The 18,995-nt window shown below is 38.2% G+C and overlaps 1 long non-coding RNA gene across 3 annotated transcripts in view; it reads left to right on the forward strand.

Annotated features, from left to right (window-relative positions):
- The window catches only part of LOC113459279 (uncharacterized), a 161,509-nt gene that overhangs the window by 25,208 nt on the left and 117,306 nt on the right, over window positions 1–18,995 (forward strand). For all 3 annotated transcript variants that reach the window (XR_012581389.1, XR_012581388.1, XR_012581390.1), the window contains exon 2: window positions 4,714–4,859. This is a non-coding gene — a long non-coding RNA (uncharacterized LOC113459279). The remainder of the gene's footprint in view (window positions 1–4,713; window positions 4,860–18,995) is intronic.

The following is an 18,995-nucleotide window of genomic DNA, read 5'->3' on the forward strand; positions in this document are numbered from 1 at the left end:
CTGCTGAATGTTCGGTTATTCTTTTTTGGTGGCACTTTATTGTTAATGTCTCATTATTGGAGTGACATGATGTTGAGCATCTTTAGGAGCCATAGTTTGTAGCACAAAATGCTTGATTCATACAAGTGTTTACTGGGCTTTTATGTGGTGATTTACTACCAAAATAAATTAACAAAGCAGAAGCCTGGATTTGTATCAATAAAAATTATAAGTTAACTCTAAACAGGCATGTAAAAATGAGCTAGGCATTTCTTCTTTCTATGAGAACTGTCTCTGATTGTTGTAGAGAAAAACAGTGAAATGGACAATAATAAGTATAATATAAAAGAGGTGCTAATTTAGAACACTTGCTATAATGATTTTTAAAGGAAATATATTCAACTCTTCTAGCATCTGTGAACACCACATTACACTTGAATGCTTGCTTGCTACTTTGGGTGGGACTATAAAAGCTAAAATAAACTGTATCAATAAAAACCTCTCCCTCTGCCACTTGCAACCTTAGGAAATTAAAATTTTCCTGTCAAATCATATATAAGGCAAGATTTAACATAGGTTTAGAACTCATTAATGAGTAGCTGAAGATTGTAACTTGTAAACTTTACACTGTTAGGAATTAACATTCATTCAAAATGAGGAGGAAATATTTCTAATGGCTGAAATAAGTTAGAAAAATAACTTTGCTTCATTGTTGTTTATGCTAAGCCAAATAGAACAGGAACAGTTCTCAGAGAGAGCCTGCATGTTACTGCCATGTCACAAACTCTAGTGCAACAGGGTGGGAAGTGCTTCAATGACTTGTTTAGGATGGTCGAGTGATCCTATGATACAGCCAAAAACCCCCTCAGGTACTGGTTCCTGGTTCTGTGACCTATTCCCAGGAACATTTCTGCTGAAGTCTCAATAGTAAAATAAAATGCCTTTATTAAACATGGAAGATGTACAGACTTTTTACAAGATGTATAAAGATAAAAGTGTCACTGCCAGGCAGTGCCTCTCTAACATCCATTTTTAGCCTCAGTTCAAAGTTCATTTTGGCACAAGTCTGTTAGCCTATACTGATAGCAGTTAGCTCACTTTGGATATTTGTGGGAAAAAAAATTGAGAAAGGTACAGTCTTCTGTATCCAGAGCAATTTACTCAGAGGGAATGCTGTCTGGCACAAAAGAGATGTGATCCCCCAGCACACAGCCTGTGGTGCAAACTTCTGGACCAAACTGAATGGAATAGTTTGGGATTGACTAATCCTGGTGTGGTGCCTGAGCTCTGCCACAGATCTAGAACTGGCCTTTAGGGCAGCATTTAAGATAGATCTCCAGCACTTAAGGTAACAGACCATATTGAGGCAATGAAGCCTGTGGTGTTGGCTTATAGAGATAACTGTGGGTAGCAAGCTATCAAGGAAGAAGAAAAGTGTGAAATTAAATTCATCTGTGTAAATATGTTTATTCATATATATGTGTCTGTATTAATGCACAGAATATTGGGAACACTTTCATGGGGGTTGGTGATGGTTGTTTGTAGGCTTTTTTTGGCAATATGAGAACTAGGGAATTTTGAGAAGGAAGGAATAAGAGTATCCTAGACAGTGTGGTTGTCATGGAGCACTGTCCTGTTTGGCGTTTCCCTGCATACTCCTTCCGTGTTGAATACCAGCTTGAGAGAGACAGGTCTGAGAGTACACATGTATGAGGTTAGATGCCAGCTGCATACCAGACACTTAAGACATAAAAGAAAACCCCTGACTCAGACAATGCTTTTAAAGCTGTTGAGATAAGAAACTGAAATTCCTAAAATGCAGGATGTCCTGCTGCAGGAGGGGCCATTGAGAAGGAAGTGGAAGGAAGCTGGACAATCCCAAAGAGAACCATTCACACAAACTTATTTTCAAGACCAAATCCAAAACCCAGCTATGCAAGTAAACTTACATAGGAGAAATGATTGCAGCAAACAAACTCTCTGCCACCTGTTGTCTTAAAGGGATATTGGCAGTGTTGGCAGCTTTAATGAAAGAGCTGAACTGGTTCTTAGTCATTTGATAAGTTTTAATAAAATGAAGGTATGTAATTTTTCTCCCCAAACAGAGAGACAAAGCTCTTCCCCTATATTTTAATAAGCTTTATGGTGGTGTATAAATATACACTAACTTTAGCTATACAAAGCAGTCTACAAAGAAGCTTAGGACCTGTTCCTAATCCTTCTAACTCATTCAGTAGGTTTTGGAAATGTGCTTTAGGTCAAGTCTTAACATTCAGGAATTTTGTTTTACTTATTAAGCTGTTTACTTGTTTCACTTTTGCTAATTGTCTTATAGCCATGGAACAAGTGAAACAAAACTTTATTAACAAAATTTTGTGCTAAATATAGACACTAAATCCAAATACATAACAGCAATTGCTCTTTACATGTTTCTAGAGAAATGAAAATGAATTCAATATATATGGAGGTCAGTATTGATATATGTTAACATGTGTATGGATATGAAAATAAGTGTACAAAAATGTAAAAATGCTATAGCTACTCGCTCTTGGTAGTTATTTTTTGAGAGAAAAGAGGTCTGGAAACAATTAAAGGATCCATCCAATAAAATTGAATTACTTCATTTAGTTAGGTGGAGATTTTTGCAAGAAGTAGGAACACACATGGGATGCTACACATACCTGACAACAGAAAACAGTATCAGAAAACTGCAGTTTGTCATGGAACACAGAACCAATTTGTTTTACTTCATTAAGATACATAAGAAAATGTAAGAGAATATTTTTGGGGGCTTTTGTTTTCATTTTAATTAATATTCACACACTTTAAGTGTTCTCCCCTGTTACATTTTCAATTATGTTGGGGAGATGTGCAATGTAGATTTTCCCTTCTCAGATGAAGTGTAATATTATGGAAATCTATTAAACTAAAGAAAAAAATAATCCTGGAACGTTCCCACTGGCATCCACCAGTGTGGTTCTCAAATATCAAATGGATGTACATGATAATTAGCTCAGGCTTTGTCTTAGAGAAGCACAGAACAAGATGCCAAAGTTCCTATCCTTTGAAGCAATAAGTTCTCTTTTTATTAGCAGAGCTTCAGTTTTCAGTTAAAAACAACCTAAACTTGCACTATGTACTTTATTGTCTGTGATGTGACTTGATGCTCCTTCACGGAGTAACTGATCCAACTCTTCCCAGCAATTCCTTACAAGAGAACTGTTAACAAAAACTGACTGGAAATTCAAATACTTTGAGTGCAGTTAAGATTGATTTATACTTGCAAGAAAATATTTCAAACTATCATATTGCTGGTTACATTTTTTCCTATGCATTCTACACACACGGAAAAGTAATATCATCTGTGGAACATCAGTCATTCAATAGACCCTGCCTCTTTGTGAATGTTACTTCTCTTCTTAGATTTTTCCACACAACTGCACTTTAGGCAGATAATAGTGTTTAATGCATTTGCTCATTAAGCCAGAAGTAGCAATAATTTTGTAACTGTATTCCCTCGACATATGGAATATTCTCCCATGTTTTGGAAAGTGCAATGAACACCTGTGGCATACAAAGGCATGTTCTTTAGGTAGATAAATGTTTTGGAGGATTAGGACACTTGCCCTAATCAGGTTAAATGTCAAATCATTGCCCATCGGGGCAAAATGAACTATGGGCACTCTTACAAAATTGAACTGTCTCTATCAGTCTCAGAAATTATTAGTCTTTAACTAGACCTGACCCAAGAGAGAAAAGAGCTGATGGCAGAACTTGGATTCTGCTAAGGTTCTATTTTGCTGGTGCTGTGGAAGAGTTTGTTAATGGTCACAAAATTTTCAAGTCATTCCCATTGTGGAAACATACATATTTAATGTGTTTATACTGCATAAGCAATTAAACATGATTTCCCTGATTTGCCTTGAGATTACTGAGGATGAGAATTTAGGCTTAAACTCTGACAGCACTTCAAAATGTGCTTACATACTGTCTACATGAGCAGGCTATGTCTCATTTATTGCAGTTCTTAGAGAATTTTTTTTCAGTTCAGCTTCACTAAAACCTGTGGCTTTTCATCCCTGAAGCACCATCTCTTCTGTTTAGAAATGTGTCCTATTTGGACTGTCCTGGCACCAGTTTGGGGTAATATTTCCCTAGCAAGGAAATGTAACTTTAGGTTGCACTTTTTCCTGTGGTTGCTTTAGTCATGTGCAGTAGTTTCTAATATGAAAAGTTACCTTTATCCATGTCTCAGTAGTGACTGATACAGCAAAATTCCTAAGTTTGTGCTGAACCTTAAAAGTCACAAGAAGTCCTAAGTACAGGGAACCCATGTCTTAAATTCAAAACAATTAAAATCAATGAAAACATTGTGCCAGTGTAATGCTTTGACACTATTGTTGGCATATATGACTTCAGTTTCAGCATGTTTTGCTGCCCTGTCATCTTTATTGGGTAAAAGATTAATTTTGTCTGACAATTCATGGAGCAGGGTTTTCCAGTCCTTCATGAAAGAGCTGAATGCCTCCACTGATGAATAAAAATACACAGGTGTTGGTAGTATGGGGACTATCTGACAGTGGTGCATGCTGAAAAACCTTTTCTGCATATTCTGTGTATCCCATGTGAGCTCTGAAGGAGAAAAAACCATTTTCCTTACAAGACACACTTTATTTTTCCTGTAGGGCCTGTAAGATTTCAAAGGACTGATGGCTTTTTTTATTTCTGTTTCAGATCAGCTTCCTTACCACCTGTCATCAGGTGTCAGGGGAGACTGCACATCAGGCTCATGCGTCTGTCATGGCTTGGTCATGTCTCTGTTCTACTCCCACATGTTTGAAATGCCAAGCTCACCAGAACTCTTTCCTTCAGTGTTGCAGGTGGGTTGTGATTTCCCCCTCTCCATGAGAATAAGTAACTGATATAAGAGCTGTTGGATCAGTCTTCAGTCTGAGCCAGTGCCTCTCTCAGGCTGTGGTCAGTACCTGCTGCTCCCCAAAGGAGTGCAGCAACCTCTACCTTGGCTAGTTCCTGGTTTCTACTCCTAAAGCTGAAGATTTTCCTGAGGACCACTGGAGATTTGCATATGCTCCTGGCCTACAAGGTGACTGCTACCATCAGTCACATCAGAATAATCTGCACTCTGGTGTGCTAGAGATGAAAAATATATACTGATATTACAGAATTAGTGTACAGAAGAAGAAGAAGCTAGGAATTATTATATTGCCCCAGGGCAGCTGAGCATTGCAGAGTCATTACTGAGCTGTACCAATATTTTTTCAACTGAATAAGAATCCTGGGAGCATCATCAAGATTATAATGATTTTCTGAAGTTATATAATAATTTTTGGTAGGGGAGAGAAGAGGGGAAGGCACATGGTGAAACAGTGCTCAGGCTTGCTGGGTGTAGATGTTTCTTGCAGACCTGCCAGTAGGTTTCTGCAAGTGCTTTTGTGTAACGCTGCTGGACAAAACCACTTGTAGGTGGACAAGTCCCAGTTATTTTAAACCTTAAAGTACTGCCAGCTCTTTTCTGCATATCTTTGGAAAGGCTCATAAATTTATCTATTACGTTGGTTTATTCAGTGCAAGAATTTTGCTATAACTTTTTCTTTGCTAGTTCAGCTTCACACCCATGTGGCTGTACTTGGCAGTCAAGCTGTGCAGTGTGCAGGCATTTTATAAATTGACCAATAATGAAAAAGGAATAATAAAAAATGAGTGAGAGAATGAGCATGGGAGAGTTTTTTTCCCTGGAAATTTGAACTTAAATGTGAGGTTAATATAGAAACATGTCACAGCTTTTGTACTTTTCACTGCTGGAAGCTGCATGTTTGGGGATCAACTTGCATACGATGCAGGCTGTACAGCTATGGGGAGCCTGACTGCAGCCTTGGTTGAGTTTACTTGGGAACCATGTAGCATTTCAGAGGATGGTAGGAGATGAAAAGTTGTCCTGCCTCTGTAAGCAGCATATGACTTCTGCTGTCTTATCTGTATTGGTAAAGCCCTTTGTGAGGTAAAACAACTCAAGTTACAGACCTGAAGGAGAATCCAGTAAACTGGTGAAAGCTTGTATGTCCTTCCTTTCAAGCAGCTGTAGGACACTGACAATTTTTTTCCTGAAATAAACCACTAAACTGTTTTACACCATTTTGTGTATTCTGAGGCATATGTATTGAAAAGAGAATTTTAAAAGGAAAATCAATGTGAGCTTTGGTGTTAAATTTAAATATTTGCTTTCATTCCAACCTCTTATACTTGCTATTACCTGATAATTTTGGTTTTTATTTATATGTGCTGATGTGTTCAAAAGTAGATGCTTATGCTGCCACCTGCATACAATAATCAGCTTGTGCAACCTCAGGGATGAACTCAGCTGGTGGCATGAGCAGAAGTGCTTCAACCAGGACGTGTGCTGATACATAATCTCCTATGCCTTGATAAAAGTAGATCTGAGGCATCATAGGCATTGAGAGACATACAAAGCATGGCTGAAACTTGATGGGAAATCATCTCAGCTTGGGAGAATCAGAGTTAAGCCAAGAGTGAGGTGGGAAATAGTCAAATGCTTTGAATTCCTAATGCAGCAAAGAGCAGCGCAGGCTGCCTGACACCAGTCTAGTGCCACTTAGGTCTTCTGCTGCCTCCTTGTGCTGGGCTGGGTGTCTCTCTTGTGCTTTCCAGTCCCCTGGCAGCAAAAAGGGGAGGTTTTCCTGTAGGACAGAGAAATCTGCCTTAGCTTCAGAATAAAAAGCTTCCAGCAGGTCAGAGAACATATTAAAGTTTCAGGGTGGTGTGTATGAGAAGCAGAAGAGAACCTTTGGTTTAATGAAGGATCACTTTGAGTCCCATGTGAATGATTGCTAGATAAGGAAAAACACAGTCCAGGGAACACCATAATGTGACTGGAAGCTATTCAGTGCAGCACAGTACATGGCCATAAATTTCGTATGAAGGTTATAACAGTTTTCTCCTCAACAATTACACACTGAATGACTCTGAAAATGATAGTGGGCTCATCTGACATGTCTTTATAATAAAATATTTTTAAAAAGGGGAAAATTGGAATGAGAAAAATAAGGAGTATATTTGTATTTTGCCTTCTCCTGGAGTATCAGATAGCTATATGCAAGAGTGTTCTATAAAGTCATATGGGGGACAATGATGGAGAGAAGTGAGGATTTTGTTTCTCATGGCCACACAAAGGCAGAGACTGGCACTTCTGTCTGATGTCTGTGCCAGGAGGAACAGAATACAGCACAAATCTGGAGACTAATCCATTACCTGGGTATTCTAGAGTGCCTTTCTCCCTGCACTCTGCACAGGGGTGTTTCACTAGCCAGCATGTTCCTGCTGTGGAGTCTCGCTTTTCTGTTCTGATTCCTGTCCCCTACCCTCAAGGGTCTCCTTCAGCACTCAAAGGTTCTGGCTACCAGCTGCTCCAGGATCAGAACCATCTCTCCTAGGTAAAAGCAGTAGCTTCAGCAGCATCTGGCAGGACTCAAGTTCCTTTCCTTGTTCTCTCCTAATCTCAGTTATTGATGGAAAGCTCTACTTCAGAATGTATTTCTCTTTTTTCTTTCCTATTCTTAGTAAATAGTTTTATCTGCATTTTCATCAATTCAACACATCAGACAAAATCCTGAATCAATTTTTACCCAGGAATCTTATGAAATCAGTTGAGAATGTTTTTAATTTGAATATATAAATATTTTATTTATAGATCACATTTAATAACATGAGCAAAACTATATTTTTGGTGTGCCAAGAGCTGAAGTTGTTATACTGAATAATATTCCCATGCAGCCTGATGACTGAGTGGTGCTCCAGGGATAGGCAGTATTCTACAGCACTATGGAAAATACTGATGTTAAATGTTGGTGCAGTTTTACTGTAAACATTGATGAGAAAATAAAAGAAGCTGCAATCTGCCTTTGGTGGAAGTCAATTAACTGGCAGCATCTTCACTGGCAGTTTGTCAGTTTTACACCAAAGCCTAATCTGGTTCTATAAGAACAATCTCAGCACAAAGATACTGTAGTAGGAAGCTGCAAACAATGACTTCTCCTTAAGTTCTTCTATCCCTTAAACTTTTACCAGGAGTGACTTGGCCAGGTTTCTTGTAGTGTAGTTAAACTTCCTTCTTTGGTATTGCACTTTTTTCCCGTTTTCAAACACGTGTTTTTTCTCTCCCTCTCAGACTAGCAGATGGTCTCCAGTTATATGCAGGAGCTTCTGTTCCCTGGGTTGCTATGCAACAAAATGCATCCTATCTGCATCCTTTCTGCACTGTATCCCGTTTCCGTTCAACAACTCAAAATAACCAGCTTAGTGCTTCAACATGCTGCTTCCTCTTTTCTACAGAGTTGAATATCTATCAAGTATCTTCCTGGGCTTCCTATCTCTTCCTGTTACAGCCTTGAAAAAAAATGTGTTTGCCCTGAATTGATTTTCCTCATCACTTCCTATTTACATCAGTCCACTTAGTGCTAAGGCAGGCAAAACATACATAAATGAGTCACGCAGCTGCTAGCCCATAAAAAAAATAGTGTCAGCCAATTGTGTGATGTTTGAAAGCAAGATTCTTCATTGTTGTCAGGTGTGGAGTTCCTGTTTGTCCTTTTTATCGTGGTTTTGTTTCCCTACTGATACCAGAAAGTTAAAAACAAACTTTTTCTTTTTCTTTTTATTTTTTTCTGCTGGACTGGTGAAAAGGAAAATATTAATCTCCAGCGCAGCAAGGGAGAAGATGTGACAGAATTAGTAGCATGGTTTTCCCTGGCTGATAATGAGGAAAACTTTTTGATGGGGTTCATTTTGTGTTACTGGACCACTATGTTTGCAGTTGCAATGTTATGAAGTACTTGTTTAGTATTCACTGCCAACACTTAGTTTTGTGTGTTCTAAAGCATTTACACTGCTTTTTAATACTCATCAGGCTAAGTGCAATTACTTTGCACTTCTAATACTTGATAGATGAACTTAATTTCAATTTTGATCATGTGTTGACTTTCTCTACAGCAGGGAATTTAACCTCTGGAAAACCTTTTGTTGCTTGCTCTATAGATAATTTAGTGGGTTAAAAGATAGAGATTTCTTTTTTGTAACTTGAGCAGCCTAAAGTTGGGCATGTGGTGTGTCCTCAGCACCTACACTCCCCCTCTAGTCAATGGAGAAAGAGGCACCTTCAGTAAATGAATTACAGTAATTCAGTCATTCACTAAGATAGGTGGGATGAATCATTGAGACACAGGATTTGTCTCTTTAGCAACAGTCAAAAGAATTTGGCTGATAGCTTGAAATGTCTGATATGCAAATTGCTGAAGTGGATGTTAGCAGTCTGTTTTTGTATAATTACAGAATATTTTTCTGTTTCTCAAAAATAATTTCCATTTTGTTGGTATCCCGTGCCATCATTTCTTGGTACAAATAATTTGATTGGTGTTAAAACTACAAATATGAGTAACCACTCTGCCAGTTTGGCTTTTTATAATTGTTCTTCAGGGATAATATATATAACTCAATATCTGGGTTTTTTTGTAGTCTGAGCTCAGCCTATGCTACACAAAATCCAGCCTTACATTTCTGGAGCAGAAATGCTTAAAACCCCTGTTGTTGCCAATAGCAGTGCCCATGCTCAGATAAGGACTAGGTTAAGACCAGCTGAGTTTCAGTGCCTGAATCTGACCAGATTGCAGTTGAAATAAAGCTTTTGGTGAGAGATTATTCAAGGCAGAATTAGATGATGCTTATCCAGAGCACTGTTTTAAACTATGGAGAACAATTTTCCACATTGCCTGGAATCTGAAAAGTTATTTTATTAGATATCATTAGTTTTCTACAGATCAAGTGGACTTTGGAAGTCTATGCTTCCTGCATGGTTACTGACTTCTTATTTTATTTTTCCTAGAGCTATCCATCAGTCATTCTGGTTTTGACTCCCTGGCATGACCCTCTTCCAGGAGCTGGAGGCACAGTGCAAGGCTTGTGCTTCTGGGGTTGCTGGGCTCCTGTTCTCCACACTGCCAGTGCCTCTCTCAGCCCTCTGGCCATGGTTCTCGGCTTTCCTTCCCTCCCACAGTGCAGGACAGGCTTTGGCAGGGACAGACAGATTTCTGCAGCTTGTGAGGGTTGCCTCTGCACTGCCTCTCTCCTTGGAACCTTCTTGGCTGGCACGAGGAAGCAGAGCAATTCAATTCAAAGCATTCCAAGTGGAGATACAGCACCTTGGAGTACAGCATTTACTGGGGCCGGGGGTCCTCTGCTCACTCTCTTTATTGCCCTGCAGAGTACAACAAAAGCTGGGCACTGCCAGAGGATGTCTTGGGAGCAGCTTTTGCTTCAGGAAGCTCAACCCATCACTGCTACTTCCTTACTCTGTGGTGGCAACCTGTGCATGGGTTTATCCCTGTCAGAGCCCAGTCTCAGGGCTTCTCCTCCACCTCCCCAATGTGCTGTAAAGTTGAGGATTCCCACTTTTGCTGCTCCCCCTCTACTCTGCACCATGGTCTCAGTTTAGAGGCTCCCACTCTGCCTTCAGGAGCAGCACAACTGATTCTGGCCACCAGGTTAAAGTTGTCCTCATTCTGGGACAAACTAGGTGGATTTCAACTTGTAGAGTAGATGATAAATAGTACATTTATTTAGAAAGTGCCAGTTTCAAACTGACAATAATACAATAAAATTAATGCACAGAGGTATTTTTCCCTGTTGGATATTCAGAAAACCTTTACATTAATGCAGGAGGAGAATGAGTTCTGTAGTTCAGCAAGGTGTGGGAGTTGTTGCATGTTATCTGAAGAACTCTGTGTGTGGAAAGGCAGCCTTGAGTGTTCATGCATTGCTCTAGCTTTACTGTTTTAGAAGCTGTGCATTCAAAGGATAAGCAATGAAGGAGGGTGGATATGGAGAGGCTGTCAGTGATCATGCTTTTAAGTAATGTGAGACATTTTCTAATGTCATGAGAAAGGAGAGGAGTTAATTACAGGAGGGGTGAGGGAGTTCCACCCAGTAGGAACTTTCACAGCAAAGGGTAAGATGGGTTTTGCTCTGAGAAATGATGGAAGGATCTCTCTAGATGGATGGTGTCTCTTAATGAGACAGGATGGGACCTGGAATTTGGATTATAGCCCACAAAATTTGAGAAGAAAGGCAAGGCTAACCTGTACTTTATTCCTTCATTCTGATTAGTATCCCCACAGCCAAACATCTCTGATGTCCCAGGACCTGTGCACACAGGGACATTTGAAAGCTTAGGCCCCACATTCAGCATATGCCAAACACAGAGCTGTGGCAGGTGTGCTGTGATTGGTGTTGCTTATTTTATCCATGTGCATTGAAAAGTGCACCACTGTTTAAAGTCCATATTAAGATTTCTGGACTCAAGGCTTACTTTTGCTAGCATGGGGTATGTATAAATTAAAGCACAATTGTTTCTTTTTGTAGATATTTTTGTAGCTCTTTCCTTTCGATAAAGCAAATGTCACCATAACCACAGAATTATAGGAAATGGTAGCTGTGACCAAGTTATTTCACAATCAGTTTTTTATTGTGAAAATGATACTACCTTTTAAATGAACTCAATGCTTATTTCTTACCAATATAGAATTTAAAGTAATGTATAAGAAAAATATGCCCTCAAGGCATTATTGCTAACTAGGAGATACAGAGAATACATATATTGGATTATGACTTGGTAAACTTCTCTTTAAAAGGGAGCACTGTGCCCTGTTGATGTCTGTTTTAGAAACATGAACTAGAAAGACACAGAAAAACCCACACAGGCTAACACATCTTCAGTTCTTTTAAAGCAAGAAGTCCAGTTTTCATAGAGTTAAAAAGTTTGCTTGCAATTTTTTCCTATTTGAACTTTGAATTTAGCAGATGCTTTTCCTGAGTGTTGGCATGGGTTTTTTTAATTGTAGTAAGAGGTAGGTTTAGTTCCTTTTAAAACACACTCTGTCACTCATAGGATGGTAAGGTCTTTTCTAGCTCTGGCTAGTAGCAATGTAACGATGGAGTCAGAAAAACAGATGAATTCATATTTCATACAACAAAAATTTGAAGAAAAATATTAGGAAAAATCTTAACTGGGCCAAATCTTTGTACTGCCTTTGTTTCATCATCCAATAACAAGCAGGAACTCCTGGAAGAAATTGTTTTCACTATGATTTTTGTTTATTTGTTTTAAAAATTCAACAGGGCCAATCCCTGAGAATTAGAGGCTAGTGAGTGCAAGGTCAGAGTGGGAGGCAGAAGTGTAAAGCTGCAACTCATTTAACATGAGATGAAATTATGTCCATGTGTTTCTCTAATAAGCAATTTGCATTAATTACTTTCTGGTAGCTTCACTAGTGTGTGTCCATGGAGGCATGTTCTTTCCCAAGCATGGATTGCCATTGTACATTGGGGTTCCTTTCAATGTATTTTCTGATTATATTCAGTATGCACGTAGAAGGGTTTGCAACAGGAATATTGTAAACATGATTTTAACAAAAATGACAATTATAGCAAAATGTTTCAACACCAGCTCTTTGTTATTGACACAGTAACACAAGAGAGGCAAGCACAGTAATTAACAAAACAATCAATTCCAGTGTTATGCAGATTTTCTGTAAAAAAAGAAAGAGACTGTTCTGTTTACACATCATGGATTCTTTGCTTTTTGCTGCCTTATTTCTTCATGTAGCCTGGTCATTAGGACCCCTTTAAGAAAGTCTGGGAATTCATACTGAGTTTACAATCTGACTATGTGAAATCAATAATATATCAATAAACAACATTTGTTATATGTAAGTAAGCTATGAGCAGTATATTGAAAGGGTTAGGCCAAGTTCTAGCTTTCTCTACTGGAATCTGTATCTGAAATTCATGCTGAGAATGAGCCCCGTTTCAAAACAAATTAAGAAATGGTATTCTCATGCCTCTCCAGAGAGAGGAGGGGTAGCGTTGTGCTGCAGGCTTAGATTTCACATGTAAGTAACATGTTACAGCAAGGGCTCTTGCAGGCTCCTGCTGCTAACCTGCTCCTGGCAGTGGCGAAGCTGCATCCTTCATCCCATGCAGTTACTGTCACTTCAGGACTGGGAATTCAACTGGCAGTAGCTGTGTGGGCAGGTGCAGTCGAGCTCATCAGGGTCCAGGCAGGGCCACTGTGGCCTCTGAAAGCTGTAAGGGAGCTTCAGACTCTGGGTGGGGGAGATGTACATGGTATATCCCATGGTATTATACCTTTACAGCATCATGGACGTCCTTGAAGATAATCGTTTTAATGAAATAGAATTGCTTTGATTGTCTAGCTTTGATTAAAAGTGATTTGTCCCATTGCTGAGTTATTTCTTTTTTAAAGCAGACTCAGTAACTAAACTAAACAAATTGAGAAACAGTTTGGTTATATAAGTATGTTACCTCTGAGCCCAGAGTGGTCCTTCTCAGTATGTTAAGCTTAAAAATATTTCTAATCCTAACTCTGTAGAAGGTGCTCACAAGGGACAAATAGCTTAATATTGACATAGCCTTAAATATATTGAAAATACATAAATCAGAATAATGAGATTCATAAATATGTTAATATTAATGGGGAAACCTTTTGGGAAATGTAGTCTAAAATCAAAGAAAAAGATGAACTTGAGATGTAAGCAATGATTCTAGTTAAATGAATAAAAGATTGGATATTTTGTTCCTCAAATCAGAAAAAGACATTACATCCTTTTGAAATTGTGCTTATGTCTTTAATACTGTCATAAACAGACCACAAAAAAACAGTAGGGGAAAAACCTAAAGGTAACTGTAAAAGCCTGATAGTAAATTAAACCACTGGAATGATTTGTTTTTCGCATCATGGAAGGAGGAAAGCACCATGAAGCCTTTCTTTCAAAAATTCTCTCTAGAATCGATGGACTAATTCTGCACTGAATTTCAAGGCTATAAAACTTTATTAGCAAGAAGAATATGTATATTGTTATTCATTTGTTCACACTGCAATGGTTAAGGTCCTGTCAGCATTTCCATTAAAAACCCCTATAATTTAACAGGAAACTCCAACACACATAAAAATACATTCAGGCTGCATATGACTAAAGGGCTGCTCTAACTAGATTCTCAAAATTAATTCTATTAAGATGTTTTATAGCTTGAAAAAAGTGAGTCCTGTTCTTAGAGGTACATACAATCTCATACCTTCTGCAAAGTATCACCAATGTCAGCAGCTCCCAAACCAGAGCTCTTTATCTCCCCTTTCCTGGCTGACCCCCACTGTCCATCCACTGCTGCACAAGGAAGTCCAAACCTCCTATGCTCCTGTCCTGCTTCCAATTACTGTGCCACGTTTGATTTCTCTGCGTTATTAACCTTTGTTGGGCTCTGTGATTTTTGTCTTGAAAATTCTTCCAAAGAACTTTGGCACTGTCCAGGGCATGGGACAGATTCTATATGCAAAGATTCTGTGTTCTCTGGACTGAACTTCTGATGAAAGCTTCTAGGGCAGCTGCACTGTCTGTGGGTGAGCACCTAATTCTGCCCCACGTCAGGGAGCTGAGGGTGATGCACAGAATCCCAAAGGGGTGCTGGGCTGGCCCAGCCTAGTGTCCCCATTGCAGGGGCTGTACCCCATCTTAAACCCTACACTAAACTCAACAAGTGCACTGATGTAGAGGGGCATCTTTGCAATCTCCTCCTCAAGCACTTCAAATATGAACAATCACATCCTCTGCAAAAAGCTGAATTTTATGTCTGAAGACCAAGATGTTTTGATACAGCAAGAAATGTTTTACTGCTAATGATTTAAACAGATGCTTGCAGTATGTGTATCTAAGGCAGAATACAGCTCAGGAGTGTTCAGATAGAGTTTGTTAACAAAGTAAACTTTGACTGTTGAAACTACCACACCTTCATGCTTTAAGCACAGGCAGCGTAGGGGCATCCCACCTCCTGGATATCAGACAAACCCTGGTAAGCTGGCCTTGTCAGCGTGAGAAACAAGATAGTTCAGATGCTTTTAGGTTTTTCTAATACATCATAATTTCTTCAGTGAATGTCTCTATCTGGTTGATTAAGATTCCAGAAAATTGTGGGGCTTTCTGAGCAATAATTAAGTTGAAGTTGTTTGTAAAAATTTTCAGCTTCTCTACTGCTCAGTTGAGCTGTCTGCTGTGTAACAGCAGAAGCCAGACTGTAAAATACTGTTTGCTCCACTTTAAAGTTCCATCAAAGATCACTCTCATTCATGTGTAGCTGACTACTGTACATCAGCAATGTTTTCAAATCTCAAATCAATATCCTGGATGTTTCCAGAGAAATTAATGAGTCTCACTGAGGAGTTGCTTTCCTAGTTTGGAAAAAGCCCCCTTTGCTCCTGTTGGTATTGACTGCACTATCTAACTGGATAGACACAATGTTTACCCTCCTAAGAGGTCAATTTAACTGCTCCAGGCACTACAGTAAATGTAAGAACACACTTTCCTGCTGTTTGGTTTATAAGCATTGACCACACACAGACTCTTGGTTAAGTAAAATTGTCTCAGGCTATTGTTTCACTACCCATTTTTATGAATGCCTATCCTTGATTCTAATATGATTTTTAAATTAGTAATTTTCTGTTTAGAGATGGTTGCTTCCCTAACAGCAGTATGTATAAAACAAAAATCTTTATTTCAAGGGAAGCAGACAGATTTTATCAAAAGGAAATTTTATGGTTAAATAAAAGATTTAAATACTGAAATTATGAAATCCCACAATGTGCATTAGAAAATAATTTTTGAGTACAAAACAAAAGCTCATTAATATAATTTGCATATGTGTCCACAACATTACTTTTATTTATAGTATTTTGCAGTGTAGGAGTGATGCAATATTTTTTCCAAAGTCAGAGCCGCCCTTCACATTTTTATGTAAGATATTTCTGCAGGAATGTGCTGCCTTCACCATGTAACTGAGAGATGGGCATTTACCTGAAAAGTATATTCAAGCTGTTTATGCTTACATGGTACAGATTTTTATGAGAAATTGATGACCTCATTGTAGACTTTGGATGGGTGTTGCAGTGCTTCCAGAGCTGCAGACCTCTCCCACTTCTTGTTCTCAAGTAAAAAGTTTGTAAACTGGGAAATTTTATTTTGACATTTCTTAATGAAATTGTTTTATTTTATTTATTTAATTTTCCAACAATGAACATTTTCCTGAAAATACCCAGCAAACCCCACAAAGGAAAAATCCCAGCAAGCTTAATTGGCCTGAAAATGAAAGGATGTTTGTTGGGTTGCCTTGCACTGGCTTTCACCCACTGGTCTTAAGGTCTCCAGTTTATAACGTTAGCATGTCATCAGGAAATAAAAGCAGTAGTGAAATTCTCCCCTTATCTGAAACGTCCTAGCTCAGCTGGAGTTTACTTCCCAAGAGATAATGTGAACTGTAGGACCACTGAACCCTTTGTTTCAGCAAATAGTTCAGTGTTTTGTGTCTCAGGAGCCAGTGAGACTGTCCTTTAGCTTACTGTTTTGGACATGTTCTGAGCAGAGAGGAGACGTGGATCAAGGGCCCTTGAGCAGAAGAGGAATTAAAACACTCTTTTCTGGGGGGGAAGTGCTTTCACCTCTGGGGTCCTGCTGCCCAGGGAGGTACTGCTTGGCCTTTTTATAATTTTTTAAAAAATTTTAGTTCTTGGTTATTTTGAGGTGAACCTGTAACTTTGGCAATGACTGAATACGTCTTTCCCAAAACCCATATTTGATGAATGCTTTATTTGCTGAAAAATCCTTCAACTCTGTGTGAATAATTATGGGTTTAAGTGAATTCTCTCTGGAGAGTATATCAGATCATTTTAGAGTGCAAAGAGTAAAGTTAGAAACCCAGAAAGTGTTCTGCAGTCAGCTTCCTGCATGTCTATTAAAAGTGGGAAGCCCTGTTGGGTTTTCCTTCCTATGACAGCTTGCCCATAACTCTTTAATCAGTTTTCCATAGCTGAAAAGTGTTGTTTGCTTTGTTTATTACAGAGAACTGTGAGTCTGTGTTTTCTTCTTGGTATACCCAATGTGAATCATGGTTTATAAACATCCTGTTGGTATTGATGGAATAACTGGGGACTTAATAAGACTTTGATCTTTCAAGTAGCTCACATATAAGGCACAATGGCGGTACTCTTCAAAGTGTTAACAAAAAAACCAAAAACCAAGAAACCCTCATACAGGAAAACAATCTCCATGAGTGTAGGGTGGACACTGAAGTGTTATTTCATGTGCAGTGTTTCTAAGAATATATCTGAAACCTTCTAACATATTTGGATCCAAGGTATACAGAAACTGATTGGATTTCTTTCTACTATTTTATAAGAATATATTCAGGAATTTGTTGCAAGAGCTATGAGAAGGATGAGCTATTCTGAAATCCAAAAATTTTAAAATTATTTTTCTGTTTTCTTCTGCTTTTTTTAAAATCTTCTATGTACATAATGGCTGATATCAGTTATAGAAATGGTTATATATATTTACATATTGCTATATGCGTGGTGATATAATTGTCCTTTAGCAAAGCCCAATTTCTTCTTATGTCTAAGGCTGGCAAACAGTGTTGCATGTAAAAACAGAGTTTTAAAATGACATAATTGATGATCCAAGTATTCTGAAAATAGAACATTTGTGAACCAGTCAACAGTTATGAAACAGATTTTAGAAACATCATTTACAAGGTGGGGTTTTTTGTTGGTTTCTTTTCTGCAAACTTGACAGTCCTTTAAAGATGACCCTGTGGAGTACAATAGATGGGACAAACAGTGAGAGACAAGTTTCAGATTGCTTTTGAATAACATCTAAAGCTTCGTGGTGGCCCCTTTGATGTGAGTCCAAGGGGACTGACCACCTGTGTTGCTTTGTGCAGTGATGATTTGTTAATCAGGAAAACAAGAAATACAATACAGCCTCAAGTAAACCTTTAAGGAATCAGAGATTAAATTTAGCAGTTTTTTTCATTATCTTTGTCAGTCTTTATACAAAATAAATAATTTCATCAACACTATTAATTGCTTAATTCAGTGATTTTGCATCCTGACTTCCAAGATCATAGATTTTTCATTTTAAAAATTATTCTCCCTTTATCTCCTAGAATAAAGTGAATAAAACAGGTTAGGCTTTTAAAAAGGACAATCTATGTATATGACCTGTTCCTTTTTACAGCTTTACAGATGTGAAGTTTACTCAGTGACTTTTCACTTCACAAATCATTACAGATTATTGAATATATTTCTGAAGTAGCCACTAGTATAGGAAAATCTCCTGTGGCCTGATTTTTCCCTAACAATAAACAACAGGGATGAACCATTATTATTTTACAGACATTTAGAAAGTAACTTTATACTATAGGATAATAAATGCTGATATCCACACTCCTTTTTTCCATGGATTTCAATACTTATCAATGAGGCAATGACAGATATTTTTCAGGTTTTATACTGGCTGTAAATCAACCATTCTGCAGTCATGTGAAGTGGTAGTAAATACCACCTCTTTATAATTTCCTGAACATAAAAATTATATCTATTACTTCAACTAGGAAGTTAATGTCAAGAGGATATATTGAAGCTTGAATTTCAGTAATAGAGTGCTGGACTGGTGAGCATCATAGTATTTAAGATATTTACCAGTCATTTTTCCTTTTCAGAGAGGAATTGCCAAGGAAAGGAGAAGGTTTGTTATAGATGAACTACAGAATACTGTCTTCTAGAATGTGTAATGCTCTTTCTCTACAAAGAGTTCCAAACAATCAGTAATATAAGGTTTTGTTCCATAATGACATTTTAGCTTGTCATATTTCTTTCCAGAACACATACCTGAAGGAAAACTCATCATACATGTTTAGGTGTATTTATAATGAGAGAGAAAGTTGCTAGGGAGTACTTAAACTACAGATATTCTTGGGTGAAGGGTAAGTGATTGAGAAATGCCAGTTTAGTTCAGGCAAGGACACAGGGTTCAGTTGATGTCTGTAACACTGGTATAAAGGAGGTTTAAAGCCACAAAGTTACA

Source organism: Zonotrichia albicollis, chromosome 8, assembly GCF_047830755.1.
Source record: "Zonotrichia albicollis isolate bZonAlb1 chromosome 8, bZonAlb1.hap1, whole genome shotgun sequence".
NCBI classification, from domain to species: Eukaryota; Metazoa; Chordata; class Aves; order Passeriformes; family Passerellidae; genus Zonotrichia; species Zonotrichia albicollis.